The sequence below is a fragment of the Oryctolagus cuniculus genome, chromosome 2, assembly GCF_964237555.1.
Source record: "Oryctolagus cuniculus chromosome 2, mOryCun1.1, whole genome shotgun sequence".
NCBI classification, from domain to species: Eukaryota; Metazoa; Chordata; class Mammalia; order Lagomorpha; family Leporidae; genus Oryctolagus; species Oryctolagus cuniculus.
The window spans coordinates 12,186,293-12,209,813 of NC_091433.1; the positions used below are offsets into that span (position 1 = coordinate 12,186,293).

The following is a 23,521-nucleotide window of genomic DNA, read 5'->3' on the forward strand; positions in this document are numbered from 1 at the left end:
TCTGAAGGGAGGAGAGAACTTCCACTATGACTACAACCTTGTCTAAATATGATCAGAGTCGGTGAACTCAAAAGGCTTCCATAGCCTTGGCAGTTCATGACAAGAGCCTAGGTTGATTACTGATGCCATAAACAAGAGTGTCAGTTTGTCAAGTCAACAACAGGAGTCACTGTGCACTTACTCCTCATGTAGGACCTTTGTCCTTAGTGTGCTGTACATTGAGATTTAATGCTATAACTAGTACTCAAACAGTATTTTTCACTTTATGTTTCTGTGTGGGAGCAAACTGTTGAAATCTTTACTTAATGTATGCTAAACTGATCTTCTGTATATAAATAGAATTGAAAATGAATCTTGATGTGAATGGAAGGGGAGAGGGAGTGGGAAAGGGGAGGGTTGCGGGTGGGAGGGATGTTATGGGGGGGAAGCCATTGTAATCCATAAGCTGTACTTTGGAAATTTATATTCATTAAATAAAAGTTAAAAAAAATGAATAAACAATATGTCTGCCAAATCAAGTGATTCTGGAAAAGAATAGCCAAATACAATTTTTAAAGCAGCTTTTCATCCTCTTAAGGTACTCAAAATCTCATTGGAGGAGTGAGACCATGACAAGACAGCAAACAACACAAGGCTCTTTGTTGATAATGGCTGAATCTGGCTCAGATAATTCTACAGAATTTCAAAGAGGTTGGAGTTTAGTCAACCCTGGAGGTTTTTCTTAGGCTTCCTCCCCTACCCACCCCCCACCCCTTGCTCTCCCTCTTGCTCTCTCTCTCTGCATTTCAAATAAATGGAAAAAAAAAAAAACAACACTTTAAAAAACCTTGAAATTTTCAAACCTTCTACTTGATCTCTGTTGATCAAAAACATTAGTGCTTTCTTTCTTTTTCTGCTATCAAATAAATAATTAGGGAGTAGAGAGACTGATGGCACAGATATACCCATTCATTATCACACCACCTATGAAGAACATAGAATACACATGTTGCTATTTTTCTATCTTTGTTTTTCTGTGCATCAGATATAATCACAAATTTTAAAGTGAATATTTCTTGATATTGTCTTCAGAATTTTCTATCTTACATAATTTTATTCTATATAATTTTAAAAACTAACTGAATGGTTAAACAATAGTTTAAAATATCTCTATTGTTAGGAAACTGGCACAGTTTTAGCCAGGTGGCCGCATGGCCCAGCTACCTGAGCCAGGCTCCACCCCCATCCTAATGGGATTCGCTGGTCCTGATTCCCTGCCCGCCCTCAGGCAAAGTTTTAAAAGGGCCTGTTCCTGCACACGTGCTCTCGCGGTCCTTCTCTCCTGCTCTCTCAGCTCTTGGCTCTTCTCTCTTTCTTGGTTCCTCTCTCGGCTCCTCTCTCCTGCGCCCTCTCGGTTTTTCTTTCTAGCCTCCTCCTCTGGTCTCTTGGCTCTCTCTCGGCTCCTCTCTGCTCTCTTCTCTCTCCTCTGTCTCTCTCTCATATAGTCTCCTTCTCTTTTTCCGTCGCCGCTCCTTCACTCCGGTCTGTTGGGTGTTCCCAAATAAACCCTTTCTCTTACTCCGGTGTTCAGTGTGTTTTGCGACGGCTAGCATTAAATATAACATTATCATTTTATAAATAGGTTTTTTCAAGTTCCCTCTTATTAAAAACGGGCTTCAAATAGAATTTTGTAAGTTCTACATTTATGATTTTATTGTTTTACAAATGAGAAGAATTTTTAATATTAGCAACAAATTTCAGAAAATAACCCGAGAATAGGGATAATTAACTGCCTTCCTTTGAGCTCTGCCTCCCAAACTTTAATGTGTATGTGACTGAGGATTTTATGAAAATGCAGGTGTGACTGACTCAGCAGGGCTGGAGTGGAACCTGCTGTTCCGAGATTCTGGTAAGCCTCTGAGGCAGGCAGACATACAGGTTAAAATCAATTAGGTTTGTGAGCTGGAAGACCACACCTTCGCCACGCCCCTGTGTGACCTCATCCCCCTACCTGGCCACACCTGGGTGCCCACCAGCCGATCAGGTTAATTAACCACTCCCCTTTGGAAGTGGGTTAAAAGCCTGGGACACGGTGTGTTCACCCCTCCTCTGGCCAGGAGGGGGCTGGCTATAGCCCTGCGCCTCCAGGCTTCCTGGCCTAGATGCTCCTCCACGTGGCTGGTTCCTGATGCTCCATATGAACCCAGATTTACCTCTCTCTCTTAAATAAAGCTCTCACTTTCCTACGCACTAAATAAAAGCCTAAAATGTACCATGCTGCCTCGTTTATTTATGCCGGTATTTAGAATTCTTCTCTAAATATTAGGCAAGAACCCTCTCAGGCTTATTAATATTGGGGATTTATTAATAAGCATATGGTGATATCGTATGGCACCCCAAATCCAGTAACATATGTGGCATCCCAGATGGCACTTCTGGGGAACTTAAAGGGGCCACTTTTCATATATATTTTAAGGGGTCATTTCCGATATCACCTCCAACTGATACAGATGATGCTTAAACTATGATTTATGCATAAAGCAAAGGATTTGAACGCAGATGTGTCTACAAAGCTCAGATTTGAATGCTGACTGTAGACTGTCTCTCTGTGCTAGGGTAAGGTCACAGTACTTACTGGGACTAATGAGTGTGACCTTGTACTTGAACTTTAATTTGTTCCAGTTTGAGGAAAACTTTTCCATCAATTGGTGCAGATAGGTAAGCTCTGACTGAATACTCAATTGGTGGAGAGGTTCAATGGAAATTCAGTGATGGAGGAAAGCACCTAGCATCTCCTGACCTAGAAGGTCTTCCAACCCCAAGGTTAAGGTTGCAGAAGTTAGTATTTTAAATCTTTATATGAACAGCTAGCTTCTCAGCCATTTAAGATTCAAGAAGCCATTTTCTGACAGAAGTTGCGTTTCAGGAAATCCAGATGAAATTAGTATCTTTTACTAGACCGAGTAGGGGTTTGAGACCCAGGAGACAGCCAGAGCTGTTGCATGAAAGAAACTACTCTTTCTCTCTGTCTCTTGGAAAAATATAACCTCACATGTGAGGAATTTTCAGAAATATAATTTGCATTTGAAGAAAATGTCAGAATTATTTAACATGAGATCGGAAGCAAAAGTGAAAATGCAAATGATTGGGGTCTCTTTACAAAAGGAAGATAGTGTGGCTTCTTTGCACAGCCACAGTTCTCTGCAAGGTTTTCAAATGGAAATGCTCTCCTTGAAACATGTTAAATTTTGAATTGTCACTGGGTGATGAGTTCCAGAATGACAGAGGAAGGAAAGCCTGCTTGTTTTTCATGCAAGTCACGTTAAAACTCCTTAAAATCCCTATTTGAGTTGCTAATTTTAATTTTTTTCAAAAATAAATGGAGACCCTGAATGATATGTGAGTGGATGGATGACAGAATCAATGCTCACACCCTGTGTAGCCTATGACTGACACTTGTTTCAGTGTCCTGGATCCCACGCCCAGGTATCTGTCAGATGTGTGCCCTTGGGTTGGACACTTGCAGCTCATTCTGTCTAAAACCAAACTCGATGTCCACCTTCCCCTGCCAAACCACATCCTATTCTTGTTCCTGATAAATTCATGTCACCACCTTCCTCTTCAATGCACACATCAGAACCTAAGCAGATTCTCCAACATCCTGCTCTCCATTCTCACATGAAGTCCTGTTGATTCAACTGCTAGAAATGATTAAAAAGTTTAATTCTGATTGCCTCAGTTCAAGTTCCTGCAGCCTTGGTCTTCCTAATGCACCCTCCACACCAAAGCCAAAATCCTCCTTTTAAAGGATGAAGATCCTTAGAGGCCAGGTCTGGTGGGGAATATTTGACTGACTGTAGCCTAAATGTCACATTTCCTCATTTAGTGTTCAAGTCTTTTGTGAACTGCCCCTACTTTTCTGTTGGGCCTCATCCTCACTGAAACTGCAGTTTTACCCTCTCAATATGTCATTCTTTTTTTTTTTTTTTTTTTTTTTGGCAGGCAGAGTGGATAGTGAGAGAGAGAGACAGAGAGAAAGGTCTTCCTTTGCCGTTGGTTCACCCTCCAATGAATCCGGCGCCCCAACCGGGACTAGAACCCTGTGTGCCGGCGCCGCAAGGCGGAAGATTAGCCTAGTGAGCTGCAGCGCCGGCCATATGTCATTCTCAAAAGACATGCTTCGATGGCTGGTGCCATTGCTCACTAGGCTGGTGCCAGCACCCCAGGTTCTAGTCCCTGTTGCTCCACTTCCAGTCCAGCTCTCTGCTGTGGCCCGGGAAGGCAGTGGAGGATGGCCCAAGTGCTTGAGCCCTGCACCCGCATGGGAGACCAGGAGGAAGCACCTGGCTCCTGGCTTTGGATCGGCGCAGCACACCAGCCGTGGTGGCCATTTGGGGAGTGAACCAATGGAAGGAAGACCTTTCTCTCTCTCTCTATCTCTCACTGTCTATCACTGTTTAACTCTCCCTGTCAAAAAAAAAAAAAAAAAAAAAAAAAAAAGACATGCTTCGGAAGATCATTTAGCACAGCAGTTCCAAGGTTCTGTGTTCAAGTCCCAGCCCCACTCGTTTCAAGCTGCATGGACCTTGAACTTAACTCTGTGCAGGTCTTTTCATTTTTAAAATTAGAATACTAATAGTGCTTACCACTATAGTTAGTGTGAGGGTTCAAGTCAAACTTAAAATAGAACTTGCAGCTTCGGCTCTGGATGTAGAGTAGGAAAAACCATTGTTCCTGGTCTTTTAACAGAAGAAGCCAAAGTACAAACTCACAATTTTTTTTTAATCAAAGACCTGAGGTCATGGGGCAATGGAACAAGGACAGGCAAAATCCACGGAATGACTTGGACAAGAGAGAAACAGGACAAGAGCAATGCTTACCTAGGGCAGATTCTGCAGGATACCAGTGAAAGACTTCAGCCAGAATAGTTAGTTAATGGGTAGAGGCTGGTGAGAAAGTAGATAGTCCTTAGAATCCACAGACAGAGGGAGCTTATACTCTTTGGCAGGTTTCTTCTCCATGAACCACACTTGCAGAGAGTCTTCAGAAAGATCCTTCCTGGAACTGGTCTTAGCTTGGGTAAGAGCAGCCACTGCAAGATGGACATTAAATACCATTATCTCACAAATAAGATCTCACTTCTTGATCAACTCATCTACCTTGTATTCATACAGGGTTTTATTCTTTGAATTGAAATGGTATATTTGAAGGGGAAAGTTCCTAACCTTATTTTTTTAATAAAAAGGGAGTAAGCACAGGGCCCCACTCCTGGCTACTTCCTGGTTCTCTATGGGCCACACATTCTGTCTATGACCAGTCGGGCAATAAAACTCAATTCATGTGTTTTTTTTTAAGACTCATCCTTCTCTGGCCTAAATGTTGAGATGTCACCACACAGAGAGGAGAAACCCGACTTGGAAGAAGTCATTTACAGAAATGGGTCCTAGGGATGATTCTGAATGTAAATCAAACCTTAGTCAAGCAAGATCTCTTAGGATAGATCTGGCAGTTGTGGGAGCAATCATCTCTCCCTTCCCTCTTCCCCCACTTTCTTTTGCTGAAGTCACTAGAGTTGTGTTTTAAAAGAATGCAGTGGAAAGACATCTAACTTAAGTATACTTTCATGACTATTAAATTGACCAAAACTGTAAAAATGACAATAACCAATCTTTTACTATGAATGTGAAAAAAACAGGATCTCTCCAGTATAACTCATGGAAATATTTACTGACATATGTATATAAATATACTCAAAATATCTATCTATTTTAAAATGTTTGTGCCATGATACTCAAAAATTCTACTTTAAAATTTTTATTTTAAGAAAATAATCAGGAATAAGTGAGAAAAACTGTTATGCATAATATAAGAAATTTGAAGCACTCTAAACAAAAAAACTAGATAGTGATACATTTATACAATACACACTAAGCAGAATTCAAAATATTATAGGAGAATATTAACGTGTTAAAATATTCATAAAATATCACTCTGTAAATGCAGGTTATAAATTATGAGTACAGTATGATTTCATTTTTGTTTCTAAAAAGTAAATCTGTATGCCTGTAGAAAAAATGAGGCTATAATCCAATATATTACCAGAGATAGGAATACCAATAATTTTTTCTTTTTGATTATTTTTATTTTTTTAAAATGTGTTTATCATGAATTATGGAATAACAATGAATATTTTTAAGGAAAATTAGTTAAATATTATGTTATAGAACGATATAAAAACAAAAGAAGACTATAGCCACAATCACATCTCTGTATTATAGTCCTTCTCATTCTCACACTACTGGGTACCTTCTTTTTTAGTCTTTTTCTAACTGTTGTTTTTCTTTTATGTTGTGGCTATCACAATACACACACAACTTTGCAACTTGCTTTTGTCACTTACTGTTTTACTGCTGTTTAATGTTTTTCTTGATTAGTATTAAATATTTCTACCCAACATTCATAATGGTCAACATATACCGATATACAAGTATTTATTCATTTAAAAGGCAGAGTGGCAGAGAGACAGAGCAAGAGATCTTCCATCTGCTGGTTCACTTCTCAAACAGCTGCAAACCTGCAGCAGAACCAGGCAGAAGACAGGAGCCAGGAGCTCCATCTGGGTCTCCCATGTAGGTGGCAGGGACTCAAGCACTTGAGCCATCATCTGCTGCTTCCAGGCTCATTGGCTGGAAGCTGAATCAAAAGCAGAGTGGCTGGACTTGAGTCAGCACTCTGATATGAGATCAGGCATGGCAAACAGCAGCCTAATCCACGACATCACAACTCTCACCCTGAACTGTGCTTCTCGATTTACCGATTCCTACATTGTTCAACAGTTAGACTGTGTCTGATTATTCAGGGAAAACTCTGCATCATCATGGACTGCTTCATTCTAAGATATCTCCAAAGGAGGATGCATCTCCCCTTCTAAGGAAGGACCCTTCCAAAAGGCACAGGATGAGGTGAAAGCTAATTGGATGAAAACTGTCACCCCCACCCACCTGCCTCCTTCCAGAATTCCTTCTCACTACAGAAACTTGGGGAGGGGGGGCACTGCCTCTACCACTCACCACTTCTAGACCAGACTTTCAAATACAATCAAAGAAGGGAACTTCTGAAACCCCAAAGAGGGCTGGGGCCAGGCTAAGCGCCTGCCAGAGAACAACTAAGCAATGGAGCTGGACTGCTCTTTTTTTTTTTTTTTTTTTTTTTTTTTGACAGGCAGAGTGGACAGTGAGAGAGAGAGACAGAGAGAGAAAGGTCTTCCTTTTGCCGTTGGTTCACCCTCCGATGGCCGCCGCTGCAGCCGGCGCACCGCGCTGATCCGATGGCAGGAGCCAGGAGCCAGGTGCTTTTCCTGGTCTCCCATGGGGTGCAGGGCCCAAGCACCTGGGCCATCCTCCACTGCACTCCCTGGCCATAGCAGAGAGCTGGCCTGGAAGAGGGGCAACCGGAACAGAATCCGGCGCCCCAACCGGGACTAGAACCCGGTGTGCCGGCGCCGCAAGGTGGAGGATTAGCCTATTGAGCCACGGCGCCGGCCCATGGACTGCTCTTTCCAGTTACTGCTAAGTGTAGCTGAAGGCTTAGTGGCCATCAGCTGAATCAATATCTGACCTGCTACCTGGTGTCCTGAGACGCTGACCCATCTTCCTCTGTCTAAGATTCAAAAGTGAAGACTCTAAAATGGACAGGGAGGGGTTTAACTCAGGAAGGGGAGAGGGAGCGTAATGGAGGGAGACTGGCCTTGGGTCAGGAGGCCTCAGTCCCATCAGCCAGGTCTGTGGCCCTGGGAAGCTCTTCCCAACAAAATGGGACTGATCATACCTGCCTGAATTGGCTGAGAGCCTTCAATAAGAGCGGATGAGAAAGTCCTTGGGAAGCCTGAGAATGCTGGGCCCACGTGAGGAATCCGGACCTGCTGTGTTCCACAAGGTAAGAAAATGCCAGGAAGTCCGCTCCTTACGCTCATGGCCTCTGATGGTAAACGGGGTTTTTTCTCCTTCTATTCCACATTTATTGAGTGCCTATCATTTTAATACCTGGACTACAACAGTGAACACAATTAAGGGAAAAGTCACCTTTCGCAGCAGGAATCTAGAATTCCAAATCCTCAGATGCTCTCCCAGCTCTCAAGAGAGTCACACAGAGACTATCAGTCCAGGAGGAGGAGACTCGCTGCTGGCAGACACTGTGGCCCTCACAGCTCAGTTGTAACTATTCTGCAAACCTCTAATCCCACCCTTCACCAATAAATCCAAGCAAACAACAACAAAAAAAACCATCAGTGCTTCAACAAGAGAGAACTTGGTTTTTCACTTAAGCTCATACATGGAACACATAAATGAATCATAAAAGTAAGTAGCCCAAAACTAATGGGCAGAGCACAGTGACCCTGGGGACTGGTTCCTCCCTCATGGTCTATAAGTAGTTGCTCGAACATAGCCATCAGTCCCGCCAACTCTAAGAGAGAGTAGAACAAGGTATGCTCTTCCCTTGGAGTATATTCCAAGAATTTGTATATACCATTTCTGCTTAGAGTTCATTGCCACTCACTTGGTCCAGCCCAGTGGCATGGAGTTTGGCAATAAAGTCACTGGGGGCAGCAATGAGCCCAGCTCAACCTTGGGAGATTAGGTATCAAGGAAGGAGGACAGAACAGACAGCAGGGCTAAACCAGTAGTCTCTGCCACAGTGTGCAAATCCCATGAGGTCTCTCCTTCCCTGGTTATGTAAATTACATGATGCAGAAGCAGGAAGATCCCCTTAGACAGGTTCAATAGGTCCAGTGCTGTACTCAAAGTGTGAACCATATGCGGATGGTATACGAGTGGAAAGGGAAATGCATCGTGGAAGCTGTGATGTTGGCAGCACCAGAAATGGGCAAGAAGCTCTCAAGGCAGAACAAAGCCCTGGGGAATTAATGTTGGACTGTTGTTTTGTAAAATACCTGGTAGATGGCTTTAGGTCATCAGAGACCAGGGATAGTGGAGGTGGAAAGGAGGTAGATGAAGGATTTGCTTGAGAGGAAGTAGTGGCAAACACTGCACTTAGTTCTAAGTTTTCTTTGTGACGTTAGATTTTGGTGAGAAACCAAAGGCCTACAATTGGGTGTGACCGATGAGAACAGAGACTCAGGGAGGAGCCCATGAGTCTTGGGAAAGATTCAAAGGCCACAGAACAGACAATGGCCAGATACCGATCTACAGGACCCACTGTTAGAACTCCAGCTGCACTGGGCTGCACAGTGGCCTCCCAGACTTCCTGTCCACCCAGAACATCAGAATGTGATCTTATGTGAAAATAGGGTCTTTGCAGATGTCATCAGTTCACTTAGGATGAGGTCATACTGGACCATGAATCTGACATAATGGTTGTCTCTGTATAAAGAGGAAAAGACACACTAAGAAAGACACAGGGAGCCAGCCATGCGATGATGAAGGCAGGGAGATTGGGGGGGACTAATATGCAAACAGGAATGGCAAGGATTGCAGGCAGCCAGCAGAAGCTGGGAAGAGTCAAGGAGGGAGTGTGGTCCTTCCTGCACCTTGACTTTGGACTCTGGTCCCCGGAACTCTGAAGGAACACACATGTGTAGTTGAAGCCTCTTGGTTTGTGGTGCTTTGTTACCCCTGCCTTAGGGAGTGAGGACAACAGCCTAGTGTGTGCCCCAGCAGGTCACCAGCAAGTCAGCAGTGGAGGGTGGTCCCAATGCATATTCCAAGTCCTCAGGGCAGAGGCCAGGTAGGAAGAGGGAAATGACTTGACAGTGGAATGAGGGGTGAACATGTAGAAGAGGAAAAAGCTAAACTTTCAAATGGGGGGACACACCTCCAACTTCGGAGGCCCCCAGGAGAAAGCACTCCAATATCTCAGAAACAAAAGGAAGCCTGTCACAGCCTCCCTTCAGTTGCTATGGTGAATCTACTCTCCCTTGCTTCACAATGCCTTCGGCAGCCAAGCCCTGGTGCCCTTGACCATAACAGCAAACACTGCCACACTGCCCAGCACATAAGAAACAGGACTGCCCTGGACTTTCTCTTTACCACCGCTATTTTAGAAAGAAAATTAATTTGCATGATGCAGCAACGTGAATATGCCCTGAATCTAGAAAGCCAGTGAGCCAGAAAAAAATTGCAAGGCAGCAAGCTTCTATGTGCTGAACAAAATCAGGGGCCGGTACAGCTCCCACGCTCAGGGATTTGTAATCAGGTGCTTGAAGTTTGGAGTCAGCTAGACCCATAACTGAAGATTCTCATCTTCAAAATGAGGGGTTTGGCGTTCCTAAGCCAAGATCCTTTCCAGATTGGAAATTCTCTGACAGAGGGCCCGGGCTGAAATGCTCATTTTTCAAGGCATCTCGGAGCCAGTGCTTTGAAAAGCCATGCCCCTGCAGTACAATGACTGCTCACTGGACATCACACAGCTTGTCAGTCAAAGTTCTGCTAGGGTTTGTATAGTGTGTGACTGTCCCCAAGCTTTCCTGTGCTGAAATTGAATTCCCATTGTGAGGTCCTGAGAGGCAGAAAAGTTAGCCCAAACTTGACATTTAGAGTTGGGGCCCTGCGAAGTGATTAGGCCTAGATAAGGTCACAAGGATGGAGCCCGCATCGTTGAATCCTGGTGGCTTTGGAAGCAGAGGGAGAGATGTGCGCAGAAATGCAAGCTCCATCTCTTGCCAGGCCATGCTCTGCCAGCAAAAATCATCACCAGATGATGCCCTCAGCCTTGCACCTCCACACCATGAGCCCAAATCAACCTCTTTTCTTTGTACAGTAGCCTGCTTCTGGGTTTTGTTATAGAAAGGAAAAAAGGAGTAACACAAATGGAACAGCGGCCACTTCCTCCTCTCTTATTCCTGGCCCAGTAGTCACTTCACTGAGCCACAAGGACTTCTGGTCAGTGTCCATGCTGCAGGGCTGTGGTCTCTCTCTGTCCTACACCATGCAGAGGAGGAAGTGGGGCTCAAGGAAAGGCACAGCATAACTGATCCAACATTTCAAAGCCCTGATGCAACAGAGCTGTGATGGGAGACAGCCAGATGTATGGAATCCAAAGCAGCCGAATATGGGGCCACAGGACCTCTCCTCCATGCTGTTCTGACTTCTCCAGACAGCTCTTCTTCAGTATTTGTCAAAACTGAGGACCTTCTCTGTTCTTCTGCACCCTGGGACCTGCTCTACGTTAATCTGTCTCTGTGCGGCTGGACACCTGCCGGGTTTCCAGCCATGAGTCTCACGTTGGAAACAGTCCCTACTGGATTCAACTCTGCATGGCCAGCCCTAGTTTATATTATCCAGTCATACCTTTAGTTACTTACTGAGAATGTACTGTTCTGGGAGACACAAGAGTTAGCATTTTTCAGAGAAGAATCAAAACAGTCTCTTCTTCCTGATGGCCACTTGGGTAATCAGAGATTTCTGGCTAAAACGAAGCATTAATGTCTTGGGGATCTTGTTAGAAAAAATATCTCCCAGGACCCCTTGTGGAGAGCAGACTCTTCAGGTATGAAGTAGAAAGCAGCTACTGTGGATCTCAGTGCTCTGGGCCTTCCTGGGTCAACAGGTTCAAGTGGTCTCCATGGCCAACGGACTCACCCAGGTCACTTGCAGATCTCTGGCTGGATCCATCTTGTCCAGAGAAGGAGTCTTTCTTTGAGCAGGCTTTGACTTCTCTTTCCTTTATTTCCAGAATACATGAGCTTTCTTTCATAAGAACAATGACTCAACAGTGACTCATGCTGTCTTCCTAACCCACCTCTCCAATCCCGAACTAACTGGGCTCTTTCCATCTCTTCTACTTCCTCTGAAGAACAGAAGAGGTGTTGAATAGAGGTTTTCTTATTGGTGTCCCTGGTCCCCAGTTTAATACATTCATAAGAAAATTCTTTTTCTCATTCTTTGTTCTCTTCTAGGTACCTAAGTATAAAATGTCCCCATAGGCAAGCTTAGCACATAGTAATCCACACAGTACCCTTCTTCAAACTGCTGGAGTCTTGCCTCAGACAGTCATAGCTACATCTCAGAGAGAGCTACAATGTGACCAAAAGGACCTGTTGTTCCATGGCTCAATGTTCTGGGAGAATAGGATCGCCCTCCCCTAACATGGACCACCTGTCCATTGTCCTAACACGGCATCTCCAGCTTGCTTCTTGCCCTTCTGTGTCTCCCTTGCTTGCGGGCCATCATTTTTAACCCACTGCTCCTGCTGTTAGGGCTGCAGACTTCTAGTTATTCTGGTGAACACTTAAGACCCTGATGGGTTAGAGCAAAGGCTTGGGGGAGTGCCTTCTACCGTGCACCCTTCTCTCCAGCACAACACATTGTGAGAGGAGATGCCATGGCCCGGAAGACACACAGCAGTGTCTTCTGTGTTTCTCCCTCACAGGAACCAGCTGCCTTAGATTCAGAGAATGGCTCTTTCTCTGGATGACAACTCACCGTCTATCAGGTCAGACTTCTTATCCCAGCTCTAGTGCTTTGTCATTAGCTACATCCACAGCACTTCCTTCCAAAAGACACCCTGGCAGCACCAATTTCCCATATAGCAAATGGAACCGACCAGTTTTTCCCCAGATCTACCCTTCTTTCTTGCCCCCTTGCTGTCGGGTAATTTCCAAAGTCCCCCTTATAATCATGCTGTGTTTGTTCCCAAACACAGAGATAATTTATTATCTTTTTTGTTTAATCCTGCAAGTACAAAGCAGAGAACATTAAGCACTCAGTAAATACTGAATTGGAAGGGATGCCCTTTAGCATAGAGGTGCCAGAAAGCATAAAGAAGTGAGGAAACAGACTCTTTACCTTCATTGCAAGTATCACTGAACAAAAAATGCTTTAACAGTGCTTTAATACCTGGTCTTTAAATACAGCTTTCCAATGTATTTTCACACACATGATCTCATTTAATTCTCATCCCAACAATAGTTTAGGAAAAGTTCTGCTGTCAAAAGCTCTGAATCTGAGCCTCATCTTTACCTCTTATTGTTTGCTGCACGTGAATGCATGACATAATCTCTCTGAAATGAACCCAGATGATAACAGGGTCTTAAGATTCTAAAATGTATGCCCCATGTATGAAAATGCACTGGAGTCAATGGTCTCCTCTGAGATCCTGCCTTTCAGAAGTCACCTGTTAGAGGTTGACAACCCTTCCCCTGTGGCCCTACTATGCACAATCTTATTTCTCAACAGGCAACACTGAAGTGACCTCATCTAGCCTTATTAATTTCTGTAGTCTTAGTTTCACACAGCACAATTATTTGTGGAATGAAAGGAGAACTTTTAGCAAATGTGGTCATTGAAATCATGCTTGCATTCCTTTATTTTCCTATGCTCTTTTTATTTTTATGTACCTTTTAAATACAACATTAGGAACATAGTAATTTTTCCCACCACCTCCATCCTCCCAACCACTCCTCCACCACTCTGCTCCCCCTCTCCTGTTTGGTCCGAGAAAGAAAAGGAAAGAAAAGGGAATAAAGGAGAGAGAAAGGGGGGAGAGAAGGAGGAAGGGAGGAAGAAAAAGAAAGGAAGGAAAAAAACTAATTGCTCCTTTTCCGGTTGTAGCACCTCGCGGTGAGGATCCCCATATCGGCCGCAGCCATGCCATCCAAGGGCCCGCTACAGTCCGTTCAGGTCTTCGGACGGAAGAAGACAGCCCACTGCAAACGGGGCAACGGGCTTATCAAGGTGAACGGGAGGCCGCTGGAGATGACTGAGCCACGCACGCTGCAGTACAAGCTGCTGGAGCCTGTTCTGCTCCTTGGCAAGGAGCGCTTTGCTGGAGTGGACATCCGGGTCCGAGTGAAGGGTGGCCGTCACGTGGCTCAGATTTACGATCCGCCAGTCCATCACCAAAGCCCTGGTGGCCTGTTACCAGAAATATGTGGATGAGGCGTCCAAGAAGGAGATCAAAGACATCCTCATCCAGTATGACCGCACCCTGCTGGTCGCTGACCCCCGCCGCTGCGAGTCCAAGAAGTTTGGAGGCCCCGGTGCCCGTGCTCGCTACCAGAAATCCTACTGATAAGCCCGTCACCCCGATCAGGGGCGGCTCCATAATAAACAGTGGTTGTGGGATTAAAAAAAAAAGGTATTTTTGCTTTTATTTTTCCTCTTCTTTTCCCTTCCTCCCTCTTCTTTCCTTTTTGAAATTTAATTGTCTAAAGAAGAACCCAAGGATGGTATATATTTTGTGAGCTCCTAGACATGACTATAACTTATGAGACATAATAATATCCTCATTTTAATATATAAAATGGAAGTGATTCTTGAGAACAAGTTTTATTAAGTTTCATTATACAACTCTTTGTGGACAGAGGTCCTGTATGGGAAGATAGTGCACAGTGACTCTTGTTTATTTGACAAATAACACTCGTATATATGACATCGGTGATCACCCAAGGCTCTTGACATGAGCTGCTTCAGCTTTGGAAGCCTTTGGATCCAGTAGCTTGGCAAGGCAAAGTGAAAGTTATCTTTTCCCTTCAGAGAAAATTACCTCCTTTGGTGGCCACTTCTTTCCATTGGGGTCTCACCCACAGGAGTCCTTTATGTGGGACATTTTTTCCCCATTGTGTTTTAGCTTTCCATACCTGAAATGTTCTCCCTGGCTTTCCAGCCAGACTGGAATGAGGTAATGGCTGATTCTGAGGTTGGAGTGCTACTTAAAGTGATTATCATTCTATGAGTCTGCTGTATGGACTGCTTCCAATATTGGAGCCTTCACTCTTTTTTAATTCTGTCTACTCTTGTTTTCAAACACCTAGTCCTATTTTTTAAAATATTTATTTATTTATTTGAAAGAGTTACACAGAGAGAGAAGGAGAGGCAGAGAGAGGTCTTCCATCTGCTGGTTCACTCCCCAATTGGCCTCAATGGCCAGAGGTGCACTGATCCAAAGCCAGAAGCCAGAAGTTTCTTCCGGTTCTCCCACACCAGTGCAGGGGCCCAAGGACTTGGGCCATCCTCCACTGCTTTCCCAGGCCATAGCAGAGAGCTGGATTGGAAGAGGGGCAGCCGGGACTAGAACTGGCACCCACATGGGATGTTGGCACTGCAGGCAGAGGATTAACCCACTGTGCCACAGCACTGGCCCCAAACACCTAGTCCTATTAATATGATTACTTTAACTCTGGATCATATCTATATGGTCACTTTACCACTTGTTCCTATCCATTTGATCTTTGCAATACTTAAGCTGCTATTTTTATCAGCCAGCTTAAGGGATTTTGGGGTCTTATGGCTAGTTGTTAGGTTGTACCCCTAGAAGTATATCCATGTGAATGTATATAGGACTACACTGCTTTGTGGTTGTTTACTTCACATATTTCACAATTACAACTTTATGATCTTGGTGATTCTTCTCACTGTGCCTGCCCTGCCACCCTCACTCCCAACTCCCTTCCTCTTTCCTTTCTATTTTTCTTATTCTTTACTAACACTTATTTTCAATTAATTTTATATACATATAATTAACTCTATGTTAAGTGTAGCATTCAATGAATTGTATGAAAGAGAAAAAGATAAGGAAAATATTATAAAGGAAAACAAACAAAGCTACAGAATAAGAAGCTGTTCCTCAACAGTCAATATAAGGGCTGTTCATAATCATCACTTCTCCAAGTGTCAATTTCGTTCTTACATGTTGTCTTTTAAGTGCTCTATTAGTTATCACATGTCAGAGAGAACATACAGAATTTGTCCCTTTGGGATTGGCTTATTTCCCTAAGTATGATGTTTTCCAGATTCATTCATTTTGTTACAAATGACTGGACTTTGTATTTGTTTCTGTTTTGTTTTGTTTTGTTTTATACTGCTGTGTAGTATTCCATGGTATCCCATAATTTCTTTATCCAGTCTTCAGTTGATGGGCATTTGGGTTGATTCCATGTTTTTGCTATTGTGATTGAGCTGTGATAAACATGGAGTTGCAGCTCTTTCATATGCTGATTTCATTTCCATTGGGTAGATTGCCAGGAGTGGTTTGGCTGGGTCATTTGGAAGGTCTATATTCAGACCTCTGAGGTATTTCTACATTGTCTCCCATAATGGCTTTATCAGTTTATATTCCCACCAAGAGTGGATTCGGATGTCTTTTCCCCCACATCCTTGCCAGCATTTGTTGTTTGCTGATTTCTGTATGAAAGCCATTCTAACTGGGTGAGGTGAAATCTCATTGTGGTTTTGATCTGCATTTCTCTGATGACTAGTGATCCTGAGCATTTTTTCATGTGTCTGTTGGTCATTTGGATTTCCCTATTTGAAAAAATGTCTGTTTAAGTTCATTGCCCATTTCTTACTTGGGTTGTTTGTTTTGTTGTTGTTGAGTTTATTGATCCCTTTGTATATTCTAGTTATTAAACCTTTATCAGTTGTATAGTTTGTGAATATCTTCTCAAATTCTGTCTATTGTCTCTTCATTTTTGCTGATTGTTTCTTTTGTAGTACAGAAGCTTTTCAGTTTGATGTAATCCCATTTGTCAGTTTTGGCTTTGATTGCCTGTGCCTCTGGGGTCTTTTCCAAGAACTCTTTGTCTATACCAACATCTTATAGGGTTTCCCCAATGTTTCTGATAATTTGATGGTGTTGGGTCATAGATTTAGAATGTCCCTTTCTTTCTCCAAATTGGGGAAGTTTTCCGTTATTATTTCATTAAGCAGGCCTTTTAATCATTTCTCTCTTTCCACACCTTCCAGAACTCCTAGCACCTGTATGTTGGGTCATTTCATAGTATCTTGTAGACCTCCAACAGTGTTTTTTAATTTTATTTTTTTTGGTCTGACTGTAAAATTTCCAGAAATTTGTCTTCTAGTTTTGATATTTTTTCTTCTGTCTCACTTACTGTGTTGCTAAGATTTTCCACTGCTTTTTTTTTTAATTTGATCTATAGCATTCTTCATTTCTAGTATTTCATTCTGATTTCTCTTTAGTATCTCAATTTCATGAGAAAAAATTTCATTTAGTTCATGAATTTACTTTTGGTTGCTTCTAAGTAGTCTGATAATTAATTTTCTGAATTCTGTTTCTAGCATATATTTAATCTTCATCTTTACTTTCTACTACTGAAGTGTTGTAGGGTTCCTTTGGAGGGCTCATAATGTCTTCCTTATTCTTGTTTAAGTTTTTCTCCTTTGGTTTTCAGCATTGGCTAGTGGGATGTCTGTACTTTCAGTGAGTACCAGGAGACGTGTGGTGTGGTAGGTGTGGCCTGTTTGCTGTGTTGAATATTCCAGGGTGGAGCAAGTATTCAAAGTAGGGGCCCTGTGGGGCTTTGTAGCTCTCCTAAGGATGTCTGTAGAGGAAGGTGTTCACCTCTGTTGGTGTGACCAGCCCTTCTTACAGATACAGGAGCCCCTGGTGTTAGTCGCCGGTGTTTTCACCGCTAGTTGGGACTGCTTAATGAGATGCACCTTTGTTCTATGACGATTTTCCTGTGAGCACAGTTCCCTGTGTTGTGAGCTGCTATAGGTCGGTGGGTGGCAGCTATGTGTGCAGAGCCCCTGCCTACTGGGCTTGCTTCTCAATGGTGGTGGGTGGGCACAAACTTTTGATAAGCGTGGCTTCCCCTTGCCACACTGCTTGGTGGTGGGGGAAGATATTCTCCTGAATTATTGTGTTCCTCACTGTTTAGGTGGAAGGTGAAGTGACCCTCACTACTGCTGGGTGCGGACACATGAGGCAGGGGCAGCAACCACCTGCTTGGTCCAAAATTAGAAGAAAAAAAAAAAAACAGAGGCGCATAATGGCTTCTTCCCTCGGTTTCTGGTCCCTCCAGGGTTGGGGGAGAGGGAGGAAAGTGTACCACCTCCCTATCTGTTCACTTATTCTTTCCCCGCATATAACTTCCAAAGCAGGTCACCAAGCACTCTCTCCCACTGCTATCTGCAGCTCAGTGAATCCGTGAATTCTCCCCCTCACCTGCTGCACTGGGGCCAGCGCTCTCCTCTCTGGGTTGGAGCCTCCGCTCCCTCCCCACCCTGCTTTTCTTTTTCTTATTTGTTCTTTCAGCAGTGGGGGACATGGACCATCTCTGCTGCACTCGCTGTGTTTTCCACTGTGAATTCCCAATGGCTTAATCTCAGGCATGTAGTCTCAACCCTTTTTAAACATTAATTTTGCCCAATGTGATTCAGACCATCATGTTGCTATTCCGCCATCTTGGAAACCCCTTGAAAACATTTATTTGTGGGTAGGGGAAGAGAAAGAAAATGAGCTCCAATCCACTGGTTTATTACCCCAAATGTTTGTAACAGTCAGGACTGGGCCAGAATTCAGGAGCCAAGAATTCCAGGTCTCCCATGTAGGAGGCAGGAACCAAACCACTTGAGCCATTACCTGTTGCATCCAGGAAGCTGGAATGGAGGGTGGAGCTGCACTTTAACCCAGGCAAAAAAATCTGGTATCAAATATGGGCGTCCCAACTGGCAGCTTAACCACCAAGCCAAATCTTCAGCCCATAGCCCTATTTTCAGTTAAAAATCCTTACTTTAATATGGGATCTCTGTCTCTAATTGTGCTCAGAGTTCTAATCAAAATGGAAAAAAGTGTGCTTAATTTTGTGAAGGATATTTAAAGCAGATTCCCACATTCATTTGCTGTTAACAACAAAATTATATATGTATTTGTTTATATATTGATGTATAATTATAAATATAATTCTGAGAAAAGCTTTTGGTGCCAGACTGAATCCAACTGTGAAATAAAGATCCCTTATTAATGAACTAACCAAAAGCAGGTAGCTAATCAATTTGCCAACAAGTTATTTGTTCTTGGAAATTAACCTGAGATTTGATCTGCAGTTTTGACACAGGCGTGGTAAGATGAAGTGTGAGTTTTGCTTTTTCCCAGGGATCTCTGCTGCTCCACTCCTCCTCCCAAGAGGTGGCCTAATTTATACACAGGTCCAGCTCCTCTCACTCATTGAAATTTAGTAGCTGAGGCCCGCCTCCAGCCCATAAAACCAACCTGTCACTGTGGAATAGCTCATACAGGGCTAGGGGTGGGGAAAAAAATCAGTGAAGAAGAAGCCAGTTGAGAAATGCAACTGGGTGCAACTTGGACCACCATTTGCAAAGTAGAGAACACATCTTCCCTTCCAAGGTCCGTACTTGATGGGAAATCAGGATGTCAGGTGCTTGGTCATTTAACTCCTTCCAGCTCTGTGGAGCTGGAAGCTTCGCTCACAGTTAGCATGCCCATTGCCTGCTGACCTTTTATGGGTTGCAACCCGCGTGGCTGACTAACTGATTTGTTCCAGCTGCGGCTGTATTTTCTACCTTCCTTGTTACTTAATTGATCTTGCCTGTGCCTGGTCCTGCAAAGAAGCCCTCCTGGACCTTGCAACATACGCTATATATCCTGTGTGTACTCCTGTGTCCTGACAAGGAACATAAAATCAGTGATGGCAGGAGACAAGGGGAGGGGAAAGTCAGAGGGAACATTGAGAATGCAAATAGCCTGCCTTGCTTTGCTCAGTCCCTCATCCACACTGCTGATCACAGCTCCCTGAACCAGTGGGCTTCTCTCTACAGGCATAACATGTCTCCAGATTCAGGTTTGCTCTGCAAACTTGAAATGCAACCATCCCCTGCAAATAAATACAAAAGAAAAACAGAATCACAAATGGTTTCCTCTGACCATTCTTTGTCCTTTTAGCCATGTGTGTTCATCTCCTAAGTCCTGGGCTAATGGTAGCATTCAGGAAAGCAAGTGAACTAGACAGAGTCTCTACTCTGCTGTAACTCAAAGTATTATGGGACAGAGACACTAAGACATATAGCTAGGATATCATGGGACATTTGTTACCTTAGATTAGCTGTTCTTTTCTTTCTTAAAAATATTTATATACTTATTAGAAAGGCAGAGTGACAAAGAGAAGGAGACACCACACACACGTGCGCGCGCACACGCACACGCACACACACACACAAACACACACAGACAGAGAGAGAGAGAGAGAATCTTCCATCTCCTGGTTCATTCCCCAAATGACTACAACAACCAAGGCGGGACCAGACTGAAGCCAGGAACCAGGAGCCAGGAACTCTATCCTGGTCTCTCACATGGGTGGTAGGGGCCCAAGTACTTGGGTCATCATCTGCTGCCTTTCTAGGTACATTAGCAGGAAGCTGCATTGGAACTAGAGCAGCTGGGACTCAAACTGGTGTTCTGATATGGGATGCCACTGTCGCAAGCAGCAGCTTAAGCGAATGTACAATAGCAGTCCCAAGTGGCAATTCATAACACACGATGAAACCTCCACGTAATTCTATGACTCTTCCAGAGAGTTTGTGAGGTCCAAACTCTTCATAATAAAACAAACATGTTGTCTGCTTCTTTGTCCTGTTTCTCTTGAGTGTACAGAGAAGTTTTCCAGAAAGGACATGATATGTAAAGTCACAACCGACTGAGGCAAAAACTGACAGGACAAGCCAGCTGTCTTCTATTAAGCCACATTTGAAAGAGAGTTGAACAATGTAAAACAATGCCCCACTCCACACCATTCTTTTGTCTTGGAAAAATATAGTTATTTTTCATAAAGATACATTATTTTTGTCATTGCATAATTGTTCTACTGGTTTCTTAAATGAATCAATAAATATATAGAATTCTCAGAGCTGATTTCTAATATAGGATGTATTGATAGACACAGCACATATAAACAAAAGTTCAGTCAAGAATTTTCAGAAATAGTATTGAGATTCCAAGTATCCTTTGCTCATTTTCTTATAATATAATTATAGTGTATTGCCAAAACCAGAAAGCTAACCTTGGTTCAGTATTACAAACCAAAAATATTAATCTTGTTTCACCATTTTTATATGTACTCTTGTGTGTGTGCAAGTATTAGAGGAGGGATTCAATGTATTTTTTAAAAATTTAAAAGATTATTTGAAAGGCAGGGTGACAGAGAGAGGGGGAGAAACAGAAATAGGGGTACCGGTGGGGGGGGGGGTAGAAAAAGAGACAGAGAGAGAGATCTTCCATATACTGGTTCACTCCTCAAATGGCCACAATAGCCAGATCATGGTCAGGCCAGGAACTCCACTCTGGTTTCCCATAAAGTGACAGGAACTCAAGTACCTGAGGCAACATCCAATGCTTCCCAGGCACATTATCAGGGAGCTAAATTGGAAATCAAATAGCCAGCACTTGAACTGGCATTCCAGTATGGGATGGAGGCAGCCCAAGCGGCAGCTTAACCTGCTGTACCACAATGTCTAACTTTAGTGAAATTTTATCCCATCTATAGATTCATGTAACTATTGCTTAGACCAACATAGAAAACTCTACCATCACTATAAGGTAACTTGCCATTTTACCTTTCCTCCCAATCCTAATTTCCTGGCAATCCCTGATCTCTTCTCTATCAATATAATTTTGCTACTTTAAGAATATGCAAGAGACTGATGCTGTGGCATAGTAGGCTAGGCTTCCACCTGTGGCTTCAGCATCCCATGTGGGCACTGGTTCGTTTCCCGGCTGCTCCACTTCCGATCCAGCTCTCTGTTTATGGCCTGGGAAAGCAGTGTAAGGTGTCCCAAATGCTTGGGCCCTGCCGTGTGGGAGACCTGGAGGACACTCCTGGCTCCTGGCTTTGGATAGGCCCAGCTTCTGCCATTATAGCCATTAGCAGAGTGAGCCAGCAGATGGAAGACCTCTTTCTGTTTTTCCCTCTTTCTGTAACTCTACCTCTCATGAATGAATGAATGAATGAATAAATACATAAATCTTTTTTAAAAGGAATATTACACAAGTGGGTTCATATGGTATATTACCTTATGAGATAGCCCTCTCTGCTTTGCTTAATGCTTGTGAGAGCAGCCCAGTAATTGTGTATATCAATAGTTCTCTCCTTTCTTTTGTTAAATAGTAGTCCACTGAATGGATGTACCTCATTCATGCAGTCATTGGAGGACGTTCAATTGTTTTCAGTGTTTGTCCATTACAATTAAAGCTATTGTGAACATTTATGTACAGTTTTTGTGAGTACAGACCTTTTTTCTTTTTCTAGGCTTACTGTCCAGGAATGTGTTTGTAGGCTCCTTTGGATAATATGTTTCACTGTCTCAGAAACCACTTAGTGTCCCCCTATGTGGTTCCAGTATTATATTTAAGATGTATTTATTTTTATTTGCAAGTCAGAGTTACACAGAGAGAGGAGAGGCAGAGAGAGAGAGAGGGAGAAAGAGAGAGGTCTTCCATCTGATGGTTCACTCCCCAGTTGGCCGCAACTGCTGGAGCTGCGCCGATCTGAAGCCAGGAGCCAGGAGCTTCCTCTGGGCCCCCAATGCAGGTGCAGGGGCCCAAGGACTTGGGCCATCTTCTACTGCTTTCCCAGGCCATAGCAGAGAGCTGGATCGGAAGTGGAGCAGCCAGGTCTGGAACTGGCGCCCATATGGGATGCTGGTGCTTCAGGCCAAGGCGTTAACCCACTGTGCCACAGCACTGGCCCCTGGCTCCAGTATTTTGATTCCCATTTGCAATGTATCCAGGTGCTTCAGGTCCTTGCCCAGTGTTTATAATCCGTTTTGGGGCTTTTTGTTTTGTTTTGCTTCTTGTTATTCCAACAGCATCTCACTGTAACTTTCCCTAAGAGATACTGATGTTTAATATCTTTGTATGTACTTATCCATATAGCTTTGGTAAGGAGTCTTCTTGTATTCTTATTGGGTTGTTTGTTGTCTCACTATTGAGTCTTTCGGTAGATACATGATTTGCAACTATATTCTTCCAGTCTGTGGTTTTTAAAAACCTCTTCACAGAGTCTTTCACAAAGTAGAAGTTTTAAATTTTAATGAGGTCCAATTTGTTGATTTTTTTTCTTTTAAAGCTCATGCCTTTGGTGTGAAATCTAAGAATTCTTTGCCTAGCCCTAGGTCATGAAGATTTTCTCATAAATAATTTTTAGGTGTATGATGTGTCCTGAGACCAAAAATTTTTAAAGCAACTGGCTCAGATGCATGTGGACTGTCTTCAGAGTGCCGAAAATATCTTTGTATTGGAACTTGTTTGTGCAGAAGAGGAAGAAGGTGGTAGGGAGGAGAGAGAGACTTCATGAAGGTGGATGAATTCCCAGTGGGGTTCACAGGAGGAGGGGCCAAGTCTTAGGTCTTTCTCTGTGTTTCTTTCTTTCATTTTTCATATCTCTAGTCTAGGCAGTGAGTCTGGTCCACAGAGGGCTGGGACAAAGGCATCATGCAAACCTCTCTGAGTGTAAACAGAGCAAAGTAGAGTGGCTGTGAAAATGTATGATGTGCTTAGGAACAGTAGGCTTTCCAGTGTTCCATCGAGGTAGGTATGTGCTGGTGATGGGGGTGGAGGGGGGAGGGTGGGCAGGTGAGGAGGGGGTGGGGAATAGACTGAACAGGCCTTGTGTGACCCACCACCCAAGGGAGCTTCTAAACCCCTCAGGAAACACTTCTACATTCCAAACTGTAGCGTATGGCAATAAGTTAATTTCAACAAAACTTTGTCAGATAGCAAAGATTTCCCAACACTAGCCACAGATCCAAGATCCCATTTATTTCCTGGAAGT

At 43.5% G+C, this 23,521-nt stretch overlaps 1 long non-coding RNA gene and 1 pseudogene across 1 annotated transcript in view; one reads left to right on the forward strand and one right to left on the reverse strand.

Annotated features, from left to right (window-relative positions):
- Positions 1-4,803: 4,803 nt before the first annotated feature.
- LOC127486441 (uncharacterized) overlaps positions 4,804-23,521 on the reverse strand; it is a 303,313-nt gene continuing 284,595 nt past the window's right edge. The window contains exon 4 of the long non-coding RNA XR_007913142.2: positions 4,804-5,071. This is a non-coding gene — a long non-coding RNA (uncharacterized lncRNA). The remainder of the gene's footprint in view (positions 5,072-23,521) is intronic.
- LOC100345916 (small ribosomal subunit protein uS9-like) lies at positions 13,584-14,038 on the forward strand (annotated as a pseudogene).